Source organism: Pongo abelii, chromosome 1 (genome assembly GCF_028885655.2).
Source record: "Pongo abelii isolate AG06213 chromosome 1, NHGRI_mPonAbe1-v2.0_pri, whole genome shotgun sequence".
Classification (NCBI taxonomy): Eukaryota; Metazoa; Chordata; class Mammalia; order Primates; family Hominidae; genus Pongo; species Pongo abelii.
Window position 1 is genome coordinate 217212147 of NC_071985.2, and position 17848 is coordinate 217229994.

The window sequence follows — 17848 nt, forward strand, 5'->3', positions numbered from 1 at the left end:
CTTCGGTAACAGCGGGAGACCGAAGAAAGGGGAGGGGGAGGGGGAGGGGGAGGGGGAGGGGGAGGGGGAGGGGGAGCAGCTTCTTTGGAAGAGAACAGATGCAGGAGCGGGAGGGAAAAAGAGAGAGGGAGACGTCACTTCTCCTTGCCGGCTCTGGCAGCGGATTGGTCGGTTGAGTGGCAGAAAGGCAGACAGGGACTTGGCAAGGCACTGTCGGTGACATCACGGATAGGGCGACTTCTATGTAGATGAGGTAGTGCAGGGGCTGCTGCTTCGCCACTTGCTGCTTCGCCACGAAGGAGTTCCCGTGCCGTGGGAACGGGTTTAGGACCGCTGATCAGAACTGAGAATCCCAGCTGTGTGTGAGGGCTGGCAAGGTCTCGGGAGTGCGCAGGGGAAGTGACCGTGTGTGTAAAGAGTGAGGCGTATGAGGCTGTGGCGGGGCAGAGGCAGAAGATCTCATACTTACCTGGCAGGGGAGATACCATGATCACGAAGGTGGTTTTCCCAGGGCGAGGCTTATCCATTGCACTCCGGATGTGCTGACCCCTGCGATTTCCCCAAATGTGGGAAACTCGACTGCATAATTTGTGGTAGTGGGGGACTGCGTTCGCGCTTTCCCCTGACTTTATATAGTTGGAATAATAGGCTGTACATTAAGGGTCTTTTTTTTTTCTCTTTGTTTGTGTCTTGGTTGGCGTTTTAGACTTAAGCGTTAATCCTACAGTGGAAAGCAGTGGAATAGGAAGTAACATGTCTCCTGTCCGCGGTAGGAGAAAAAGCGAGCATCAGCCTTATTGGCGTTGTAACACAAGCTAACTAGGGTGAAGATCGCTCAGCTCTTCCCTTTCAACCCGGGCTGCTTTTTGCGGGGATTGGTCCGTGTTCTCCAGTCTCTTGGGTTCTCACGCTCTGTGAAAGTCTTCCTACCCCCCAGTCACCTCCTACACAGCTTCTGCTTCCAAGCGCAGCCCCCACAGGAGTTGGTAGGATTTCTGTGCTAGCGGGGAATGTGTTCTCACCTCATAGAGCCAGGTAGAAACTACCCAGTCCGGCGCTGTTCTCTGGGAAGAAAGCAGGGCCTTTGGGGCTCTCAGTGTCCCCGTTGGGTTGTAGACATAACAGGCTTACTTTGCGTAGGCGAAAGGCTCTGCCCGCCCCCAGCCGCCCTAGCGCATATTCCTGGAGGCCCGCACGTCAGAACCGCAGTCTCACCTGTCTTGGCCGAAATGCGCTGTGATCCTCCTTGAGATAGAAGGAGGGAAGTTTTATGAGGAGCCAGGTCCAGTTTCCCTACTATCTCCTGCCGTTTACATATCTAGTCTTTCTTGAGACTTTATTTAAGCGACAGCTTCATGTTTGATGTCTCGCTCCCACATCCTACATCCATTACCAGACAACTTTCTAGATAGCACCCCGACCCATCCTTCCCACCCCCAAGCAGCCCTTTCCTATTTCTGGGGCCAGTGTCCTCCCCCGTCCCTCTTTCTTCAGGCCCTCGCTTATCACCTTCATGGACAGAAAATACTTAGCTCTCTCTTAACCTGTGGTTTATGCCTGACACGCGTCAGTGCCCTGGCAAATTCCTTAATACCCCTTCTCAAATAGCACTGTAAATGCATCTCTTTTTAACCCCCAGAAGTATCTAATTGGTTTTGTCCCTGAACTACATGAATACTAGTATTCCACTACAGAAGAAAACCCCAGGCCTAGCGATGGTGGTTTTGGGCATTGTGCCAGCCTCTCCCAGGGTACGTTTTCTGACCTTACCTACTTTTGATCAACTGAGGTCAGGAGTTCGAGACCAGCCTGACCAACTTGGCGAAACTCCGTCTCTACTAAAAATACAAAAAAAATAAAAAACTTGCCAGGTGTGGTGGTGTGTGTCTGTAATCCCAACTACTCAGGAGAATCGCTTGAACCCGGGAGGCGGAGGTTACAGTGAGCTGAGATCGCGCCATTGTACCCCAGCCTGGGCAACAGATCGAGACTCTGTTTCAAAAAAAAAAAAAAAAAAAAAGAAAAAGAAAAAATTAGTCCACCTGAGACATAATTATTGGAGACAGTAGAATCCTGCATCCAACAGGCACTTGGTGCAGATCGGCACCCATTGAGCTATTGGCTCATGTTCCCTATGTTCCATTAAGTATCGTGAGCAGAAATTGAGCTCTTTGGCTTTTACCCACTGAGTATGGCTATAGGACAGGTCTCTCTCTCTTTCTCTCTCATTATTTGCATCGTTATTTTTTGCCATCAGTGTGGGTTTTTGGTTTTGAGGTTATGAAGTGAATTTCTCGGGACAATCTCTGTTGGGTCGTGTTGACAAGGATCCAGTCCCTGTTTGGGGATACATGACAACTAATCTGGTCTGTGAGTCTTCTTTATTGTCTATTTATTGTCCTGAGATAATGGTATTTCGTGATATTTGAGACTGCCCCAGGGTGTGGTGCCACGTGCCTGTAGTCCCAGCTACTTGGGAGGATTAGTAAGGAGCTTTGCTTGAATTCGAGAGGTCAAAGCAGAAGTAAACCCTGATCATGCCACTGCACTCCAGCCTGGGTGACAGTGAGACCTTGTCTCAAAAACAAACAAACAAACAAAAACCCACAAAACCAAACAACAACAAATTGTCACCTCACTATGAAATGACAGTGGCAAACATCACTTTGCTATTGGAAAATTAAAAGAAAAACACTCCCTCTTGCTGTCAACCTGGCCTCTTGCTCTAACATGTCTGACCCATGGTTTAAAATGCCCAAAAGCTGATGTACTGAAATTATGATACACTTACCTGTTCTGCACCAGCGTTTATTTTTGTCTGGAGGAGATCACCATCCATGGTCCTATAAATGTCTAACTGCATGGAATGATGAAGGGCAGTGTCTTTTAGGATTTTTGGTTTTATATATGTATATGGCTCTGAAGAAACTCAACGTTGGGGAGTTCCCTCAAACTTTTCACTAGGCATGACCACTGCTCTATTTTAGATAGAGATTCTGTGGGGCAAAACCTGAGAATTATGTGCCTGGCTATCAAGAAGATAGCTCCTTGCATTTTTTTGGGGAGAACACTTTTGCTTCAAGGGAGTGTTTCCTCCCAGGATTAGAAATCTTTCTGTAACCTCAGGAAACATTGCTGATGAAAACCACGCATGGTGTGCTGCACAACTTGTAGTAATAAGGCAGAAGTTAAAAGGAAAAGACAAGTTTTCCTGTACTTGGCTGACTCTAAGACCTGCAATAGATAGAGCCCTAGCAGATCCTTGGTAACACTATCTGAAAAGTCAGAGCCCCAAGGAATAAGTTCCAGAGACTCTCTCAACACAGTCAGCCCCTAGCAAGGATAAGAGGCAAAAACAACAAATGCCTTTACTACCTTCTCTTTCCCCCTTTCCATTTCTAATCATTCAAGTTTTGTTAAGTTCCTGATTTCCCTTCAGTGCAGCTGCAAGGTCACCAGCTATACTTGCATTGCAAGACCTGTCACAGTTTGATTAGCTGCCTTTCTTCTGCCCTCTTGCCTGCCCCATGAGTTTCATGCCATCAAATTCCCACCGTGCCATTCAAACTAGCTGACCCCCTTTCAGAAGTGTGTATAAAGTCAAGCCCTGTCTTTGTTCAGGGCTCAGCCTTTGGATTTTAATCTGCTGTGCGTGAGTGCAGTCAATAAATCCTCCTGTTCCACCTATTGGTCTCTCCATTCTCCTGATTCCCACAACAGTAGTAGGTGACTGCATTCACACTTTCCCCTGGTCTGTCATGGTATGAATAATAGATGGCTTTTTTTTTTGCCTATAGTTACAGGCTCAGTCTTAGTGATTGTATGCTGTGGTCAGCTGTTTTTGTTTTTGTGAGACCTTGTTTTCTTGTTTACTGTCCTGGGACAGATGTCTGTAGTCACTTGTTTCCTCGGGAGACAAATTTCAGTCTCTGTGGGGGAGGTCTCTCATGTTATCTGTGGTGGTACTCAGCAGGCGGAGCTCAGGGATCTAGGCTTCCCTGCTTTGTAGATTGCTCAATGGTCCCCAAGGACTACTGGCTTTTAACACCACTTGAAAACCTTAGTGTTTTTCCGCTGTCCCCAGAATCACCTCTTACACAGCCTCTTTTTTTGTTTGTTTGTTTGACTTTTTCCCTGAGACACAGTCTCACTGTATCTGGTGGCATCTTGGTTCAAGTGATCCTCCTACCTCAGCCTCTGGAGTAGCAGAGGCACGAGTCACCACAGCTGGCTAATTTCTGTTTTTTTGTAGTGGTGGTGGTTGTTTTGTTTTTTTAAGAGTTGAAGTTTCTCCATGTTGCCCAGGTTGGTCTCCAACTCCTGGACTCAAATGATCCGCCCTACCTTGGCCTTCTAAAGCACTGGGATTACAGGTGTGATCCATCATACCTGGCCAGCCCCTGCTTTTCACTATAGCATTCATGAGTGTTTCTAGGATTTCCATGCTGGGGGGAACGTGCACTCAGCTCATAGAGCCAAGTAGTAATTGTACTTGGAACTGGTGCCATGCTTCAGGGGGTGTTTATTCAATTTGCTAGGAGTCCACGAGGCACAGGTACATGGTGACTCTGTAGTTCTCACTGCACCCACCACCCTCCTTGGTCCTCTCACTGTCTCTGGCAGGCAGTAACTTGCTGCGTGAGTGCCAGTGCTGAAGACACCCAGGCAGGAAGGGGAGGGAAAGGCACCAGTCCCTTAGGTCCTGCACATTAGGGATCCAAGAAACGTCTTGAAGAAACAGAAAGGGAGCATTGGGAGTAGATCAAAGTGAAAGAAAGAAATCCTAGGAGATTTCCTATCTGAAGGCACCATGAAGAGAAAGTCTGCCTCCTCTGGGCTGCATCCTCCCTTTGCAGGTGAACCGAGTTCTGGTCTCCATTGGAAACCAAAGCAGATAACTTTGCCCTGACTCCTAGTTAGGAAGTCACGCTTTGTCCTCCCCTGTTTAATGCTTGCTCCTGTAGCACTTGATTGTCTCTCCTGGGCTTTCTATGGATTCCAGGGATGCAACTGAGAAGTTTATTTTTAATGCACTTTTCCTTGAAGTAAGAGTATTTTCGGCCAGGCACGGTGGCTCACGCCTGTAATCCCAACACTTTGGGAGCAGAGGTGGGCAGATTACTTGAGGTCAGGAGTTCGAGACCAGCCTGGCCAACATGGTGAAACTCTGTCTCTACTAAAAATACAAAAATTAGCTGGGTGTGTTGGCGCAGGACTGTAGTCTCGGCTACTCATGAGGCTGAGGCAGGAGAATCCTGTGAACATGGGAAGTGGAAGTTGCAGTGAGCTGATGTCAAAAAAAATTTTTTTACTTTATTTTATTTATTTATTTTGAGACAGGGTCTCACTCTGTTGCCCAGGCTGGAGTGCAATGGCACCATCTCAGCTCACTGCAGGCTCTGCCTCCTGGGTTCACGCCATTCTCCCACCTCAGCCTCCAGAGTAGCTGGGACTACAGGCGCCCGCCACCACACCCAGCTAATTTTGTTTTTGTATTTTTAGTAGAGTCGGGGTTTCACCATGTTAGCCAGGATGGTCTCGATCTCCTGACCTCATGATCCATCCACCTTGGCCTCCCAAAGTGCTGGAATTACAGGTGTGAGCCACCGCACCTGGCCTAAAGAAAAAAAAAAAGTATTTTAGAATCTTTTGGCAAAGGAAATGATTTCTGACTGACAGGTTTTGCACTTAAGACACTCAGGTGTGAGGAAAACACAAAAAACACTATGCTAGGGAAAGGAAATGCTGTTGAGAATGTCTCACAAACACAAACTACATGTCAGCAGGTAGGTTTGACCCTCAGGTTGGGCACATTTTACTTTAAGTGCACTGTTGGTGGAACTTACGATGAATCTAAGACATTCATGATGTGTGTGTGTGTGTGTGTGTGTGTGTGTGTGTGTGTGTATGAGAGACAGAGAGACAGGGTCTTGCAATCTCGCCCATACTGGTCTCCAACTCTGGTCCTCAAGCGATCCTCCTGTCTCCTCCTCCCAAAGTGCTGGGACTACAGGTGTGCACCACCTGGTCCAGCCCATTTTAATGTTTTTAACTTAAATACACATTCCCAAAATTATATAACAAGTACAGGAAGCCCACTTTATGCCAGTTTTACAAAAACAAAGTGACAACATCCTAAAGTACTGAAAGAAATAAAGTTTTCCTAGAATTCTACGTCAAAATGAAAAATCTTTCAAGAATGTGACTGAAATAAGGACATTTAAAGACATACAAAAAGTGAAAGAATTCAGCAACCCACACTACAAGAAATGCAAAAGGAGTCCTCCAGACCTAAAGATAAGGATACCAGACAGAAATCTGGATCTACACAAAGAAATGGAGACTACTGCAAATCGGTATGTACATAGTTAAATATATATGTTCTTATTATTTAAATCTTTTTAAAATAATTTGTTTATTTTAAATAATTTATTTATGATTTAAATCTTTTAATAATTAAAAAAGCAATAATAATGGATTCTGGGATTTATAACATGTCTGAAATCAAATTACATGACAACACTAGCATAATGGCCAGAAGAGGAGGTATAATGTCACTAGATGGCACTGATAAAGGTGTATTCTGGAAACCCTGAAGCCCTCACTGAAAAGGCAAAAGCAGGGAAAGAAGTCGGGGAGCAGTGGACCAGAAGAAAGAAAGAGTTACAGCTAATAAGCCAACAAAGGAAAGAAAATGGAATGATATAAAAACCATGTAATCACTATGCTGGAACAACTGCTCTCCATGCACTCCAGCCTGGGCGACAGTGAAACCCTGTCTCAAAAAAAAAAGCCCACCCCTAGGGCTGGCTGTGGTTCACAGCCAGCGCAGGCTGCCTGCAGGGTGCAGGTACTGTCACCAAGGGAGACCCAAGGTGCCCTGAAGGGAGAGGCAAGGACACAGGCCTGAGCCCAGCCCTGGTGATATGAACACTGGAGTGGGCTTCACAGGGACGGGCAGCATCAGAACTGGACTGGTGAGGTCATGAGCCCACCAAGGCCTGGGTAGGGACATAGCAAGTCTGGGGACTCCAGACAGGGTCACACAGACCTGGGCCATGCTGGGCATCCAGGGGCCGGCTGTGCATACTGGCAGATGTCAGTCAGCCCTCCTGCAGTTGGGCCAGGGACACCTCAGGGAAACTGTGCCCTTCCTTCCAATCTCGGTAACATCACCCTTCCACCCAAAACCCTGGGGAATGGCCCGAATCTCTCCTGACCAACAGCTCTCAGCCCTGGTCCAGGCCACAGTCTTGCTTGCACTGGGCCGGGTTTCAGAGTCCGAAGGGCACACTGGCAGCCTTTAGTGCAGTGTTTCAGATGTCACAAACAGGTTCCTCTTTGACGAAGATGGAACTTCCACTGCTTCCCTCCTACCACGCAGGAAACACAGAAGCAACCATCAGCCGCCAGCCTGCTGGCCATTCTTTCTGGGTACTGTGTTTGGAAAAAACACAAAATAATTAAATTAAACATGCTTTTTCAAACCAAACACATCCCTCTTTTAGCCCTGGAGATTCAGAGCTGCCTCTCCCTTTGAAAATGAATGATCTCGGCTGGGTGCTGTGGCTCAAGCCTGTAATCCCAGTACTTTGGGAAGCCAAGGCGGGTGGATCACGAGGTCAGGAGTTCGAGACCAGCTTGGCCAATATGGTGAAACCCCGTCTATACTAAAAATACAAAAATTTGGCCGGGCGCGGTGGCTCACGCTTGTAATCCCAGCACTTTGGGAGGCCGAGGCGGGCGGATCATGAGGTCAGGAGATCGAGACCACGGTGAAACCCCGTCTCTACTAAAAATACAAAAAATTAGCCGGGCGTGGTGGCGGGCGCCTGTAGTCCCAGCTACTCAGAGAGGCTGAGGCAGGAGAATGGCGGGAACCGGGGAGTCGGAGCTTGCAGTGAGCCGAGATCGCGCCACTGCACTCCAGCCTGGGTGACTCCGTCTCAAAAAAAAAAAAAAAAAAAAAAATCAGCCGGGGGTGGCGGCGGGCGCCTGTAGTCCCAGCTACTCAGGAGGCTGAGGCAGGAGAATTTCTTGAACCTGGGAGGTGGAGGCTGCATTTAGCCGAGATCACACCACTGCCTGGGCAATAGAGCGAGACTGCCTCAAAAAAACAAAAAACAAACAAAAAAAAACAATGATTTCATCCCATGCCTTCAATAACAGAAGGAGGTTGAAGCCCAGTGAGGGGGTGAAACGAACATATTGTTACAGTAGAAAGGACACGAGACAGGCGCGCCGCCGGGTTGAGTCTCGCGAACAAAATGACGCCAGAGTGCCTTCCCCAGGACTGCACGTCAGTCAGGAAAACAAAGGCATTCTCTCTGACCGGTCAAACCACCGAAGCTTCGGGATCGTCGCTGGGGGCTGTGACGGGGCTGGCATGAAACGTCCCCTCGGTCTGGCTGGGCGATGGGTCAGTGCTCATGAGTTTCAGGCCTTTAAGGCCTGGCCAGACCGCAGGGGGACTCTGCAGCCGGGTCGGAGTTTCGATCCTGCGCTGCGGTCTTGCAACTGCGAGGACTTGGGGGTCGTGGTTCGTTCCCCTGGAATCCTCTTTCGTGCGTGCAGGAGGAGCCTGGCTTGCCCGGCGGTGCGAGGCGGCAAAAGGGAAGGCGCACCAGGCGTTTCCGCCCAGGGCGGCCCCTGTAAGTGCCGCAGACCCGCGAACCCCGGCGCCCGGCCCCGCCCCTGCCTCCGCCCCGGCCCCGCCTCCGCCCCGGCCTGCCCCTCTCCCGCGCGGCGCAGGCTCCACCCCCGGTTCTCCCAGTCTAGTGGCGGGGACGCCCCGCCCCGCGCCACCTGGTGCAGCCCGCTCGGCCTCGGCGACCCCGGCTGCGGAGAAGGCGCGCGAAGGTAGGAGGCCAGGGATGCGCGCGTGCGCGGGGGCTGGACGGAGGCGCTCCCGGCGAAGGAGGCCGCTCGCCTGCGGGCGTGGAGCCCTGTCCCGGGGCTAGGGGCGCTATGGGCGCCGCGCCCGCCGCGGCCCGGCACCGGATGCCAAGAGAGCGTTCCCGACGGGCTCCGCAGATGCCCCGCCGCGTCCTGGCGCCCATCCTGCCTGGATTGTCGCAGGCAGGGGGCGCGACAGGAGGCCAGGCCTGCCCGGGCGCAGCGGCCTGCAGGGCGCAGCCGTCCCTCCGCCGGTCGGGGTCCCCTCGCTCCGCGGGCGGCCGTGGGAGGCCCTCGCGACGGCCTCTGCCCCCCGCAGATGCCCTCTGCAGCTCCTGCGTGCGGGCCCCGCCCTGCACTGCCCTCCTGTGGGACCCGGTTTCGTCTTCATTGCAGCCCTGCCGAGTCGTAAGCATCTCCATTGTGCGGATGCGGAAACTGAGGCCCAGAGCGCGCAGTTGGGCTGGCCACGGAGGCAGGGCCGCCGGATGCTGTGCGGGGATGAGGCCCTGCACCCCTTGCGCTTCTCACCATGCGGCCTCAGGCCCCTGTGCCCGGCAGCGTCTCTGGAGTGGGCATTTTGAACGAGCTCCCTCCTAATTTTCACACAGACTTAAGCCTAACGACCGTGCTGGGGCGGATGTCTGCCCCTCTGGTGACCAGGTCACAGCTCCCTCGGGAAGACGATTGACTGGGGAATGGGGACCTGGGGAGGAGGCCTTCAGGGTGCCATCTGTCTGTTTACTCCAGAAAACAGAATTTCTGTTTTCTTTCGCTGGGCTCACAGCAGGTGCTTAATAAACAGATCTTGTGGCGGGAGCAGAGGACAGCGAGGTTCAGGCAAGACTCCAGGAGTCAACCCCTGGATCTCCGAGGCTCCCCACCCGTGCACATTTCCCTGACTTAACCCTCCCCTCCCCAGTCTTTCAGCCCTTGGAGGGGAGGCCCCCTTTCCACCCAGGTGGCCCCTCTGGGGGTCACTCCCTGGTTTTCACCCTGAACTTCTGGGATGCGGCAGATGCTGGATATGTGTTCGCTGCTGTCCTTCCGTGATCCCCATCTATGGCTGACACCATCCGTGACACAACATGACCGCAGCCAGAGCTAAGGGGAATCATTTCTTTTTCCATTTAACATCCTATATTATTACTTGGCTCTTAGCATTCATTAATTCATTCAGCAGCTCTTCATGGAGCTTTGGCCTTAGCCCAGGCACTGTGGAAGTGGCAGTGAACTAAGTCAACCTGGCACTTTGGGAGGCTGAGGTGGGAGGACCGCTTGAGCCCAGGAGTTGGAGACTAGCCTGGGCAACATCTCATCTCTACAACAAGTAAAAAATTAGCTAGACATGGTGGCACGCACTTGTGGTCCCAGCTACTCAGGAGGCTGAGGTGGGAGGATCCCTTAAGCCCAGGAGGTCAAGGCTGCAATGAGCCATGATTTTGCCCCTGCACTCCAGCCTGGACAACAGAGCAAGACCCTGTCTCAAAGAAAAAAGGAAAAAAGGAGGAGACAGACAACATACATGTTGGAGAAAACGGAACAGCCACTGGAGGGGCCTCTTTAGCTGAGAGTCAGGGGTAGGTCCCTCAGAAGGTGATAATTTTGAGCCAAAATCTGGCCGACAAGCGGGAGTGAGCTGTGCAAAAGGGGGAAGTGCGTCCCAGGCAGAGGAAATGGCAGCGCAAACGCCCAGAGGTGGGAGCATGCCTGGTGTTTGAGGAATCAAGAAGGCCGTGAGCAGCCGGGTGTGGTGGCTCACGCCTGTAATCCCAGCACTTTGGGAGGCCAAGGTGGGTGGATCACTTGAGGTCAGGAGTTTAAAACCAGCCTGGCCAATATGGTGAAACCTCATCTCTACTAAAAATACAAAAATTAGCTGGGCGTGGTGGTGCACGCCTGTAATCCCAGCTACTCGGGAGGCTGAGGTAGGAGAATTGCTTGAACCCAGGAGGCGGAGGTTGCGGTGAGCTGAGATCGTGCACCACTGCACTCCAGCTCAGGCCTGGGCAACAGAGCAAGACTCTGCCTCAAAAAACAAAAAACAAAACAAAAAAAAAAAAAAAAAAGGAGATGAGGTGGGAGAAGTGAAGTGGGGCCAGATCTGGTGGGCCCTGTGGGCCATGGAAGGACTTTGAACTTCATTTTAGGTGCGGTAAGGGCTAGTAGAGGGCCTTGGGTAGGGGAGGGGTATGACCTTTACTGTGTGAAACTTGAGTGGGTGAGGGGATGAGCAGGGAAGCAGAGAGACCCTCGAGGAGCCATCTCAGCAGTCCAGGCAGTGGCTTATATAATACACATCGGCATCCTGGGGTGGTGCCAGGCACACAGCAGGCGCTGCAGGATGGCAGTCATTGCTGTTACTGTTTTTGCTTATTTGAGACAGGGTCTTGCTCTGTCACCCAGGCTAGAGGGTAGTGACACAACCACAGCTCATTGCAGCCTCAACTTTTGAGGCTCAAGCAATCCTCCTGCCTCAGCCTCTCAAGGAACTGGGACTACAGGAGGTGCATGCCACCATGCCAGGCCAATTTTTTGTATTTATTTGGCAGAGATGGAGTCTCACTGTGTTGCCAGGGCTGGTCTCAAACTCCTGGGCCCAAGCAATCCTCCTACCTTGGCCTCCCAAAGTGTTGGGATCACAGGTGTGAGTCACTGCACCCGGCTTGCTGTTATTATTTAAAACTCTGGGCTGGGTGCGGTGGCTCATGCCTATAATCCCAGCACTTTGATAGGCCGAGGCGGGTAGATCACTTGAGGTCAGGAGTTTGAGACCAGCCTGGCCAACATGGTGAAACCCTGTCTCTACTAAAAATACAAAAATTAGCTGGGCGCGGTGGCGCATACCTGTAATCCCAGCTACTCAGGAGGCTGAGGCAGGAGAATTGCTTGAGCCCAGGAGACGGAGGTTGCAGTGAGCCGAGATCGTGCCATTGCACTCCAGACTGGGTGACAGAGCGAGACTCCATCTCAAAAACAAAACAAAACAAAAAACAAAAACCCTTTGGAATCAGGCACACCTAGGTTGCAGCTGTGACTGGAGCTCTTTGTGGCTGGGTGCATTGGAACCAATTATTTAACTTTGCTGAGACTTCACACTGTCATCTGTAAAATGAGCAGGGTGGTGCCGGGAGTGTTAAAGCAGGTAAGGGACAGATGTAACGTTTTGGGCACAGAGCCTGGCTCATGGTTGGTTCAATATTTTTGTCATAATTTCTAGTCAGCAGCAGGAGGATAACGAAGGGGTAAGCGGATAAGAGCAGCTGCTATGTTTGAAGCAAGTAATCTTTGAGGGGCCTTTTGGCTAGTTCCTGCCGCTAGCCCTGGCAAAAGGCAGGTTTGGAGGGTGGTAGTGGGGAGGGAAGGGTACAAAGGGTGTCTCCTCTGTATTTGGTCACCAAATAATGGCTCAGCATCTAGAACAAGGCACAGGGTTCTAGCTTGGGTGCTAGAAAGAGCCAATAATACTCCTGATAGTAATGATAACAGTAGTAATAGCCAACACTCACCCGCTGTTCAACTGCAGGTAGTAATTAAGGTAACACTAGCTAATGTGATAGTGAAACCCTGAATTCTCAGAGGCTTAGCACAATAGAAGTTTATTTCTCATTCATGAAAAGTCCTGTTGGGTGTTTGGCAGGTGGCTTTCTATGTGGTGACCCAGGGACCGAGATCCCTTCTGTCTTGTGGTTGCAGCATCCCCTAGGACCTTGGAGTTATTGCCTTCTAGCTGATGGACCAGGAAGGAGAGAAATAATTTTATGGGCCAAGCCTAAAGTGGCACGCTTTCTTTCTGTCTTAATTCTGTGGACCAGAACTTGACCACATGGCCATATCTGACTGCAAGGGAGTCTGGGAAATGGCTTTTAGCCATATTCCTAAGAGGTATTGGAAATGCTTTGTGGTGGGCACATTGCAGTTTCTGCCACACCATATCCAGGCATATAGCTTAGTACGGAGTATTTTATTTAATGCTCATGCTAGAAACAGGCACCATTATTATCCCATTTTGCAGATGAGGAAACTGAGGCTCAGAGAAGTGAAGACACTGGTGCAGGGTCACACAGCTGGTGAGGGGCTGGTGAGCCAAGGCTGGAGTCCAGGTGGCCAGATGCTGAAGCTGTTAGCATCCAGATTTCTAAGAGGAATTCAGTCATTTTTTTTTTTGGAGAATTGGGTGGAAGCAGTGGACACATACTCGGGGTTCAGATATGACTTCCTGGGACCCACAGAACCCAGCAGGACTCTGGGGGAGAACTTTGGGGATGGAGCCAAGGGTGGGTGTCACCTGGTGCCAGGGCTGACATCCTGTCTCCTTCCCCCAACCGTTAGGGCTGTGGTCAGGAGAAGGCACAGAATAATTCAGTTCAGTCCCCCAAGGACATCTGGGGCCCCCTCTGCTGAGCTGGGCTTGCAGGGCTGGACATGCTGGTCCAGGGGTATTTGCGGCTTCCCCCCTGCTCTGGTGGGCAGGTGTGCAGCCTGTAGAGGGGATTTCTGGAGGCTGCCTAGAGGTAGAAGAGTGGGCGTCCCTGGGATTTGTAGTGGCAGCTCTCTGCCGCTGGCTGGATTAGTTTTTTTTTTGTTTTTTGTTTTTTGTTTTTTGTTTTTAGAGTCTCTCTCTGTCACTCAGGCTGGAGTGCAGTGGTGCGATCTCAGCTCACCACAATCTCTACCTCCCAGTTTCAAGTGATTCTTGTGCCTCAGCTTCCCGAGTAGCTGGGACTACAGGCACCCACCACCATGCCCAGCTGATTTCTGTATTTTTAGTAGAGATGGGGTTTCACCACGTTGGCCAGGCTGGTCTAGAATTCCTGACCTCAAGCGATCCACCTGCCTCGGCCTCCCTGTGTTGGGATTACAGGCATGAGCCACCGCACCCGGCCAGTGGCTGGTTTGGTTTTGCCCAAATCTGGCTTGCTTGCCATTGCAGCTTGGCAACATTTATCTTTTCGGCCCTGTTTCTTGGTTTTCCGTTTGCAGGGCAGGTTCCTTAGTTGGGCATGAGCGGTCCAACCTGGACTGATGAGCATTTATACAGCACCGTGGCATTCTGGGTCTGACCTGGATATAGAATTAGAGCCTCAAAGTGCAAATGCCTTGGCCTTGCCCTTCGGTCACTTATTGGGAGGCTGCTGGTCTAAGTGGAATGAGCTTTGGGCTCACCACTTCCCTGAAGCATGTCGCCTTGAATAGGTGAGAGCCCAATCTCTCTGAGCCTCAGTTTTCTCATCTGGAAATGGGTTGAAGTAAGGATTTAATGAGATAATGTGAATATGCCCCCTTTGGGGCACAGCATGGAGCAGCGGGCACCCAGGGGCGGAGGGCTGAGACATAGCAGTGTAGCAGGACGAGCCGCAGGCAAAACTCCTCAGACACCAGGTTAAAGAAGGAAGGAGCTTTATTCAGCCGGGAACTTCAGACTTGCGTCTTAAAAGCCGAGCTCCTCAAGTGAGCAATTTCTGTCCTTTTTCAGGGCTTACAACTCTAAGGGCAGGAGCCCAGACACGTGATGCTAATGACGATAGGAACAGTGGCTACCATTGGCTAATAGCTTACCACCTGCCAGGTGTGGTAGGTATTATCAGTCTCATTTTTTTGTTGTTTTTGGTAGGACAGAGTCTCGCTATGTTGTCCAGGCCAGTCTCAAACTCCTGGGCTCAAGCGATTCTCCCGTTTTGGCCTCCCAAAGTGCTGGGGTTACAGACCTGAACCACCACACCCAGTCTAGTATCATTTTATTTTATTTTTTTGAGACAGAGTCTTGCTCTGTAACCCAGGCTGGAGTGCTGTGGCACAATCTTGGCTCACTGCAACCTCCTCCTCCTGGGTTCAAGTGATTCCCCTGCCTCAGCCTCCTAAGTAGCTGGGATTATATGCACATGCCACCACTCCCCAGCTAATTTTTTTATTTTTATTTATTTATTTTTTTGAGACAGAGTCTTACTCTGTCGCCAGGCTGGAGTGCAGTGGTGTGATCACGGCTCACTGCAGTGTGGCCTCTTGGGGCCTCCTCCGTGCCTCTGCTCGGTAACCACAGCCATCCTTCAGGGAACTGTGGGCATGGGTTGGTGACACTCAAAATGCGAGTGACAGAGAGGTGAACAAGGTAGGCCCTCCCACTACCGGGCTGGTATTCTGGGAACAACAGACAAGCTCACTGATGTCTTTAATGCCACAGTCAGCTTCAAGGTTCAAGTGATTCTCCTGACTCAGCCTCACAAGTAGCTGGGACTACAGGCATGCACCAACATGCCCTGCTAATTTTTGTATTTTTAGTAGAGACGGGGTTTCACTGTGTTAGCCAGGTTGGTCTCGATCTCCTGACCTCATGATCCACCCACTTTGGCCTCCCAAAATGCTGGGATTACAGGCTAATTTTTGTATTTTTAGTAGAGACGGGGTTTCACTGTGTTAGCCAGGTTGGTCTCGATCTCCTGACCTCATGATCTGCCCACTTTGGCCTCCCAAAATGCTGGGATTACAGGCTAATTTTTGTATTTTTAGTAGAGATGGGGTTTCACCATGTTGGCCAGGATGGTCTCAATCTCTTGACCTTGTGATCTGCCCACTTTGGCCTCCCAAAGTGCTGGGATTACAGGCTAATTTTTGTATTTTTAGTAGAGATGGGGTTTCACTATGTTGGCCAGGCTGGTCTCGAACTCCTGACATCAAGTGATCTGCCCGCCTCAGCCTCCCAAAGTGCTGGAATTACAGGCTTGAGCCACTGCACCTGTCCTGGTCTAGTCTCCTTTTAGAGATGAGAAAACTGAAGCTCAGGGAGGTAACCTGTTCAAGGTCACACTGTCTTGAACACCATAGTTGCAAGTGACAGAGCTGTCTCACATGCAACCTCAGACCTGATACTGACTCCAGAGCTGTGCGCCTAACCACTAGAGCACATAGCCTCCTTGCCCCAGGGAAAGAACAATGGGAGGTGGTGGGTGACCTCTGGGTTTCAGTCAGGGCCCTGGGATATAGGGACTGTGCTTTTTTTTTCTTTTTTTTGAGACAAAGTTTCGCTCTTGTTGCCCAGGCTGGAGTGCAATGGCATGATCTCAGCTCACTGCAACCTCCGCCTCCCAGGTTCAATTGATTCTCCTGCCTCAGCCTCCCAAGTAGCTAGCATTACAGGCATGTGCCACCACACCCAGCTAATTTTTGTATTTTTGGTAGAGATGGGGTTTCACCATATTGGTCAGGCTGGTCTCGAACTCCTCACCTCAGGTGATCCGCCTGCCTTGGCCTCCCAAAATGCTGAGATTACAGGTGTGAGTGCCCACGCCTGGCAGGGAGGGACTGTGCCTTTTGCATTTTCAAATGAATTAAATGAGTATTTCTTGAGTGTTGACCGTGTGACCCCTGGCACCCTGCCATGTGCTGGTTATGCACACACGATATTCTGTTTCATCCCCGGACAGCTCCGTGAGGTGAGTACCAATATTATCACATCTTACGTAAGAGGACATTGAGTCTCAGAGAGGTAAAGTCAGTGTCCCTGGTGCACCCAGCTAGTGGGGGCTGGGGTGGGTGTGAAGGGGCCAGAAGCTTCCCAGTAAGTGCCTGAAGGGCAAGGCTGGGGCATTTGGAGTTTGAGGCTCTACCACTGTGTCTAGGTCAGACCTAGGAATGCCACAGGTGTTGCATAAATGCTCATCAGTCCAGGCTGGACTGCTCATGCCCAACTAAGTGCCAAGCCTGGTCTGGGTGATCTCACAGCCTGCATTCTTTGCCCTACACCTGTTGTGGGAAAACATAAATCCTCTCATTCTTAGCTAACACTGTGACCCCATTCTGGGCCAGCAAAGATGATCCCGAATACTTAGGACTCTGGTCTTTCCGGCTGCCTGGCTACTGACCCCACCCCCTGGGCTTGGAGGGCTCTAGGACCCAACAACCTGCGGAGGGTGAAGAGTGTGTAAGGTCCTGACCTCCAGGTGCCTCCCCTCTTTTCCTACCCTGATTCCCTCTTCTCTCTCCTTCTCCCTTTCTCTCCCTTCTCCTCTCCTCTCTTCATCCTTCCTCTTCCTTTGGCTCCCCGCCTCTGCTTCTCTCCTCTCCTGTCTTTTCCCATCCCCTCCCCTCACAGCCCCCATCCCAGAGCCTGGAGTTGCGGAGGCAGCTACAGGAGGAGCAGGCCTCCTACCGGTGCAAGCTGCAGGCCTACCTGGAGGGCCAGCAGCGGCAGGCCCAGCTTGTGTGCAGCGGCTGCAGGGCAAGGTCAGGGCCACCCAATCCTGCTCCTGCCCTCCCACATGTTCATTTTGCCCTGCCCCCACCCATGGGGGTCACCATCAGCTCCCCATCCCCAGATTCTCCAGTACAAGAAGAGGTGCTCGGAGCCGGAGCAGCAGCTGCTGGAGAGATCTGGAGAGCTGGAGCAGCAGCTGCTAAGGGTAGGTGCCAGGGTGGGGCAGGGGCAGGCCTGCCCTCCACCTGCCCTGCCTGATGCTTTAACCTCTCTCCCACCCAGGACACAGAGCACAACCAAGACCTGGAGAGCACCCTCATCCGGCTGGAGGAGGAGCAGCAGAGGTGAGGGCGCAGCAGGGAGGGCCAGGGCTGGCAGGATGGCCCCCTGCGTGAGTGCCTACTGATCACCTCTGCCCCATTCAGGAGTGCCAGCCTGGCCCAGGTGAATGCCATGCTCCGAGAACAGCTGGACCAGGCAGGCTCAGCCAACCAGGCTCTGAGTGAGGACATACGAAAGGTGACCAGCAATTGGACACGCAGCTGCAAGGAGCTAGAGCAGTGGGAGGCGGCATGGAGGCGCAAGGAGGAGGTGGGCATGGGGGTGCAGGGATGCCAGCTTGACCCAAGGGGAAGGGGCACTGCAGAGGAGGGAGGACTCAGAAGCCTGGAGAGGGAGAGGGAGCACTGTCCAAGGGAGCATGTTAGCAGAAGTAAATAGACGTCATCACAATAGCTGGTCTTTATCAATGTGTAGCATATA

The 17848-nt window shown here is 51.5% G+C and overlaps 1 long non-coding RNA gene and 1 other non-coding gene across 2 annotated transcripts; both read left to right on the top strand.

Annotated features, from left to right (window-relative positions):
* Positions 1-461: 461 nt before the first annotated feature.
* LOC112131661 (U1 spliceosomal RNA) lies at positions 462-625 on the top strand. The gene has a single exon (XR_002913653.1). It is a non-coding gene; the product is annotated as a U1 spliceosomal RNA (small nuclear RNA).
* Positions 626-8780: 8155 nt separating this feature from the next.
* Positions 8781-15862, top strand: LOC134760693 (uncharacterized). Its single transcript, XR_010138572.1, has 2 exons — positions 8781-8859; positions 9292-15862. It is a non-coding gene; the product is annotated as an uncharacterized LOC134760693 (long non-coding RNA).
* The last annotated feature ends 1986 nt before the right edge of the window (positions 15863-17848 follow it).